Below are 7115 nucleotides of genomic sequence, written 5' to 3'. Positions count from 1 at the left end.
CACCTTCTGGGCCTCAGTATTCTCATCTGAAATATGGGCTGATAAATAAGAGCCTCCAAGCACTGCACTGAAAACATCAAGTAAGGCACCATGGAACAGATAGCATAGACGGTGTAAAAAGTAAATATACGGGGCCGGCACTGTGGCACAGCCCATATGGGCACCGGTTCAAGTCCAGGCTATTCCACTTCCGATCCAGCTCTCTGCTATGGCCTGGGAAAGCAGTAGAAGATGGCCCAACTCCTTGGGCCCCTGCACCTGCATGGGAGACCCGGAAGAAGCTTCTGGTTCCTGGCTTCAGATCAGCACAGCTCTGGCCATTGTGGCCAACTGGGGAGTGAACCAGCGGATGGAAGACCTCTCTCTGTCTCTACCTCTCTCTGCCTCTCCTCTCTCTGTGTAACTCTGACTTTCAAATAAATAAATAAATCTTAAAAAAAAGAGTAAATATACATGAAATGTGTAATATGTGCTATAGGATATAATTTTATCCTATATTCTATAGAATATGGGAAACATGATATTAGGAAGTGGCAGAATATGAAGGCATCTTAGCAAGTTGGCAGAAAAATGAAATTAAAAGATAAGTATAGGGCTGGCATTTTGGCTGCTCCACTTCCAATCCAGCTCCCTGCTAATGGCTTGGGAAGGGCAGCGGAGGATGGCCCAGGGGCTTGGAACCCTGCTACCTACATGGGAGACCTGGAGGAAGTTCCTGGTTCCTGGCTTCATGACCTGGCTCAGCCTTGTCCTTTGTGGTCATCTGGGGAGTGAGCTAGTGGATGGAAGAGCTCTCTATGTAACTCTTTCAAAGAAGTAAATAAATATTTTTTTTAAAAAAAGTCAGTCTAGGGGCAACATTTGGCCCACACCCTGTATGGGAGTGCCTGAGTGCAATTCTCAGCTCCAGCTCCCAAGTCTGGCTTCCTGCCAATGCAGACCCTGGGAGGCAGCAGGTGTTGGCTCAACCAATTGGATTCCTGCCATCTACAAAGGAGATCCAGATTGAGTTTGCGGCTCCCAGCTTCAGCCCCAGCCCCAGCCCAGCCCTGAGCATTGCAGAGAACATTTTGGGAATGAACCAGAAGATGAATGATCCCTCCCACCCTCCCTTCCTTCCTTCCTTCATCTCTCAGGCTCTCAAATAAAATAAGGGAAAAATAATCAGTTCATTTTAGTGCAATACATTTTGAAATCCATGCATCATCTTTTATAACAGACATTTTCTGTGAACTTTTGGAAGATTTGTCGTATGCTTGGATTTCAATTTTTTTGTATTCAAATTATCTTTTTTAAAAAACTCTTATTTAGTAAATATAAATTTCCAAAGTACAGTTTATGGATTATAATGGCTTCCCCCATCCCATAACTTCCCTCCCACCTGTACCCCTCCCATCTCCTGCTCCCTCTCCCATTCCATTCACATCAAGATTCATTTTCAAATTGCCTTTTAACTCCACTTCCATGAGCAGTTTGGAGACCCCTCCCACTGAAGGCCTTGGAATAGCACCTGGCATGGGAAATACTTGCTACTCCTTGCTAGGCCATGGGGGGGCTCCTGCTGGACTTGGTGAATGGCTGCGGGCTGGGCTGGGCTGGCAGCAGCACTGTTCAGTGGAGCAGACACAGAGAGGAGAGTCAGAGGGCCCCAGCAGTGAGCGTGGCAGAGCCTCATGTGCAGAGCTCAGTCAAGCCCCCAGCAGCCTCCATGAGCAGGAAGGGGTCTGGGGGTTTCCCGGTGTCCTTACCCCTGCCTTCCAGTTCATCTCCTACTAGGCCCTCTACAGACTGGACCTGTGTTTTGCTATGGGCTCTCTGAAAGGCTGGGAAAGCACTGGCACACGTATTTTCTTCTGTCTAATGGCAGAGGGGCAGGGTTGCCCTGGTGCATGCTGGAGGGACTGTCCACACAAATAAACACTCACCAGTGTTCTCCCTATGGAATGAGGGCACTCGGGGTCAGCGAGGCTCCAGCACAGAGCTGGGTTTCCAGGCTCCTCATTTGCCCAGCACCAACTTCCTGCAGTGGGGACTGTGGAGAAGATTGGTCTGAACCAGGGCTGTGTCCGCCGTTCCTGGTGTGTCCCTGGCCAGTTCACTTACCTTTCTGTCAAATGGGTGCAACCCCACGTAGGTGGCAAGGTTTTTGTGTTGACCAAATAAAAATAAAATATCTTGGACAATCATTTTCTCTCCTGCTTCTTACTGTCTCTGTCCAAGAGATACATTGTTGCCCCATAACCCTTAGGCTGTCACATAAGCACACATGTGCACAAAATGCATCTGCAAGCATGTCCCACACATGGTCACACATATCAAAGCCCGTGTGCACACACACAGGCACGCAAGGTACTCAGTGCACGGATGCCCAGACATGCACACACACGGGTACTTCACAGAGTTGGTGGGAAAATGAAATCAAAAGACAAGTTTGCTTTGGTGTAAAAAGTTTTTGAAGTCCCTGCAGTGCTTTCTTAGTATGCACTTTTCATGAACCTTTTGAGGACTTCTTGTATGCATGGGTTTCAATTTTTTTTGCACGAAAACAAACTTATCTTTTAACTTATTTTCCATGAACTTTTTGAAGTCCCTTCAGCACATGTGTGCACATCCATAGCCATGTTCACAGACACACATGCAAAGACACAAGCTTGCACACACAGGCAAACACACATGCATGCATGTGCACACCCACATACAAACTCACACATGCATGCCCACACACACGCACACACGCACCTCCATTGGCCTACTCAGCTCCCTAATCACGCCATGTGTTTTCTCACTTGTGAGCTTTGGAAGCCTCTCTCTCCCCCCTTCTTCACCCCATAAACCCTTTCTCCTCCTGCAGGACCCAAGTCAAATGTCACATCGTCCGTGGGGCATTTCCTGATGTCCCAGGCAGACCTGCTGCTTCTCCATGTCCCCAGGAAACCATAAGTGGACTGGGGGATTTGTCTTACTCCACTTTGATCTCTCTTTTTTTATAAAAATATTTATTTTATTTATTTGAAGAGTAACAGAGAGAGGTAGAGACAGAGAGGTCAGTCTTCCATCCACTGTTTCACTCCCCAGAAAGCTGCAATGGCTGCAGCTGTGCCCATCCAGAGCCAGGAGCTTCCTCTGGGTCTCCCAAGTGTATGCAGGGGCCTAAGGACTTGGGCCATCTTCTACTGGTTTCCCAGGCCATAGCACAGAGCTGGATCGGAAGTGGAGCAGCCAGGACTAGAACCGGCACCCAAAGGGAATGCCAGTACCACATGCAGAGGCTTAACCTATTAGGCCACAGTTCTGGCCCCTCTCTTTACACTCTTAAAATTTACTGGCGCCCACCAAAAGTTTTGTTTATGTGAGTTCTAACTGTTAATATTTACCACGTTAGAAATTAGAGTAGAGGCATTTCCTGTGTATTTATTTATGAACTCATTAAAAATAAAATAAGCCCATTACTTCTCCCTACAAGCCTTTTTAATAACTATTTTCTCATGCAAAAATTTCATAAGCATGGCATTGCTTTAGGTTTTTGCTCCTTCCCCTAATGCCTGGCTGGCGGAGGACAGCAGGGCTCTCCCCTCTGCCTCTGTAATCATAGCAGCAGATTTGATAGGATAAAGCATTCACCTGCACTGTCAATGCTCAGCTCTATTCTGCACCAAGTCACTCCCGGAAAACCCACTGCATGCTCAAGTGCTAGCGAGCATGATGGAGCCAGGTTGTCCCTGAGTGATGTGATGAGAGAGTTGTGAGTTCACAGGTCCCCGTGTGAGAGGCGGTGGATGAAATCACGCAGGAGTCTTGGTGTTGGATTATTTCTCCCTCCATGGAGCCTGACAGCCACCTTAGCCTTGACCTTGACCCTCCAACACTGTGGGCTCATTGTTCTCTGAGGGGCTGATGAAGCTGCAGGCCCTTGCTGTGCTGTGAGGCCCCCAAGGACTGCAGGGTGAATGTCCTCCCAGCCTTGTCCTGCTCGCACTGTTCTGGTTACTTCCTCTTAAATACATCTGGATCACGTGATGCCCAGCAACTGAGCAAAGCTGGTATCCTTGGTCTGGCATTCGAGGCTCTCTGCCTTTCCAATAGCGTCCACTTCTCACCTTCTCTGGGCCCCCCCCCCACTCTGGGCTCTCCCCAAACCAACCATGCACACCCTTCTCTTGTGCTGGAGGTCCCAGGCTAAGCCCTCCTCTCTGTACTGAGTCTGCTGTACAAGGCCTGGGAATGTGGACTTGCGTGTTACCACCTTGCCTTTGGGACAACTCCCAAGCATTCTTTGGATTTTGGACCCCACAGCACTTCTCATCCTTGGGCTGCAGGACCCTGCCTCCTCTTTCCCACCACAGCCATTAAACACATCCAGAGTGGTGTTTTGCCCATCTTGCACAGTAATTATGCAATGCTTGTTAATGCCCCCAGTATCACACCTGAGTATTAGCTGACTGGTGTGAGCCTGTGCTGGGAGCCACTGCCCCCGGCAGAGCTGGTTCTGCACTGCCCTGTGATGCTCAGGGCAGGTGGAATTGCAGACCACAAGATGTCAGTGTTGTCTCAGCTACAGAGGAGTGGCCAGGGCCGTGGCTCCCATGCCTTGCCTTGCCTGGTCCTAGCAGAGCTGAGTGCTGCCGGGAGCTGATGGGGTTAGACAAACATTCTCCAGCTGCTGTCACTCAGGAGGGAAGAGAACCATAGGGTGAGGGTGGAACTGCATCAAGAGGGAGGCACCTGTAGGGGCTGAGCCGGTGCATGGTCTCAGGCTGCACTCCATGTGACAGATGGACTAACCAAGTTGGAACAGGTACAGAAAGGCCACTTATCCTGCCAGACGTCCAGCTGAAAGCACCGTGGGGTCAGCAAGGGCCATTCAGTGGATTTGGCAGAGCCAAATTTAGACAAAATGTATGTGTCCACGCATAGTCTTTTGTCCAAGCTGTAAGCTAGCATCCAGCAGAGTAGGAGACACTGAATACTTTCCTCTGTTGTCTCAGGTGCCCATGGGAAACCGCAGGGGCTTGGTCTGTCCCGGCTCTGCACCTCCGTGGTGGCCGGAAAGCTGAGGGGTGTCCCAGGCTTGTCCCAGCCTCCAAGCCTCATACTCCACATTTCCCCTGGCTGAGCTGCCTCAAGGAACACTGAGCCACCTGCTTCCCAGGTGCAGCTTCTGCCCTGTGATCTGTGTCTGCTGCAAGGCTGCCTACAGGTGTTTCTTCTCACCCTACACGGGAGACCCAGATGGAGCTCCTGGCTCCTGGCTTCTGCCTGCTCCAGCCTCGGAATTGTGGGCATCTGGGGAGTGAATCAGCAGATGGAAGATCTCTCTGTCTCCACCTCTCTCTGTAACTCTGCCTTTGAAATAAATGAATCTTTTTTAAAAAGTTAAAATTGCTTTGAAAGAGGTTTTAAATTTTGAATGGCAAAAATCAATGCCCAATAAATCTAATTTTCCTCAAAATTTTTTTTAGGCAAAACTTTTGCTGGCCTGGATGCCGTCCGTGGACCTCTTCCCTTCTATTCCAGATCCTAACGTGATATTTCCCAGAAGGCCCCTCACCTCAAGGTCTCACAGGTGCTGTGATTTTGTGTGGATCCTGTTGAAAACACCATTTCTGCAATAAAGTCTGGGGTGATTGTGTTATTTAAGATCTTCTAAAGGCATCACAGATGACTTATCAATTTTTTTTAAATTAAAATTAAGAAGAGAAAGAAATCTCTGCAATTATTTGTAATTCACCAGATGTGAGGACGCGGGGGCTGCTGAAGCAAGAGCCTCAGTGGGAGATGCTGGGGAAGGTTTTCAGTGCAGAATCGATGAGGCATAGGACAGTCGTGAAAAGGTGAATCAGGATCTGAAGCAGCCCTTTCCTCTGAGTCAGTTACACAGAAGCAGGGGAAGCATCCGAGATTTCACTGAACCGTGCGGCTAAGGCTGGGACTGGCAGTGAGGAGGGTGGGGACAGCAGAGGCAGAGGGACAGGGGTCCAGTGCCCATTGTCCCGGGGACTGGGCCAGGCACGCCAGAGTCACGGCTGTTCCCCTGTGCTTGAAATGTGAACACACGGACTTACCTCTGTGGCTGCGGCCCTAAGCTCTTCCCACCTAGCTGGGTAGACCCCCAGAGATGAGCCCAGGAGGCTCGCGTGGTGTTGGAGTACAGCCCACAGCACCACAGTGGTACTCACGTGTCACCCCCTCACCTGCCAGGGCTTTCTCAGAACCGGAGCAGTTGTCATGTGTCTATAAAGGTCCACAGGGACAGGGACGGGACAACCAGTGATGTCACACTGGGCAGAGCATGGCCACTCAGAGAGCTTAAGTCCCACAGGGTCACATGGCTGGTAGGTGTAGCAGCAGAGCCGGGAGTTGAACCCGCAGGGTATGGCTCTGGAGACTGTGCCCCTGACTCTGTGCTATACTGAGTGGTGACGGCACCATCGTCTCTGTGGGTGTGCACCTGGATCCTGAGGAGTGAAGATTTTCCAAGGAGGAAATATCAGGGTTTTTCTTTCTGCCGGGCATGCAGTGCCCAGGAGGAGCTGGGTTACACCCTTCACAGGGGAAGGGCCAGGTGTTTGCCTGAGCCTCTGTACATGCCCATGGGGCCCACCCTCATCCATCCTTTATGGCTCTATTTCTGGTTGGGCCCACAAAACCTAGAGAGGACACTGTGTGTTACAGAGATGTGTGGGCGTGTGGGTGCGTGCATGCGTGTGTGCGTGTGCATCTGTGACTGGGGGTTGTTGGCAGAGGCTCCCTGATAGCTGACATTTAGCTTAGCAGACAGAGATGAGCAGGAGACAACCTCCAGCATAAATTTGGGTCCAGGTGGTGAGGCCAGAGGGTGGGACTGGGAAAGGACATGTCGTGCCATCAAATGGAGCAAATCTTTCAGAATTGCTAGACAGTGAAATAGTCGCGTGTGAAGAGTTCAGGGTCACAGCCTCACATTCAGAGTCAAAGACTGGCGAAAAGCATGCAAGGAGGCAGCAGTGGAACCAGAGAGCCAGGGCGGAGGAGGGTCTGCCAGCCTAAGCATGCCGGCAGTGATGCGCTGCTGGAGTGAGTGTGCAGATCCACACAGCCGAACCCTCCATCCTCTTTTCATCTGGGATAAATTCTTC

The sequence above is a fragment of the Oryctolagus cuniculus genome, chromosome 15 (assembly GCF_964237555.1).
Source record: "Oryctolagus cuniculus chromosome 15, mOryCun1.1, whole genome shotgun sequence".
Lineage (NCBI taxonomy): Eukaryota > Metazoa > Chordata > Mammalia > Lagomorpha > Leporidae > Oryctolagus > Oryctolagus cuniculus.
Note: the sequence above shows the minus strand (reverse complement) of the source record.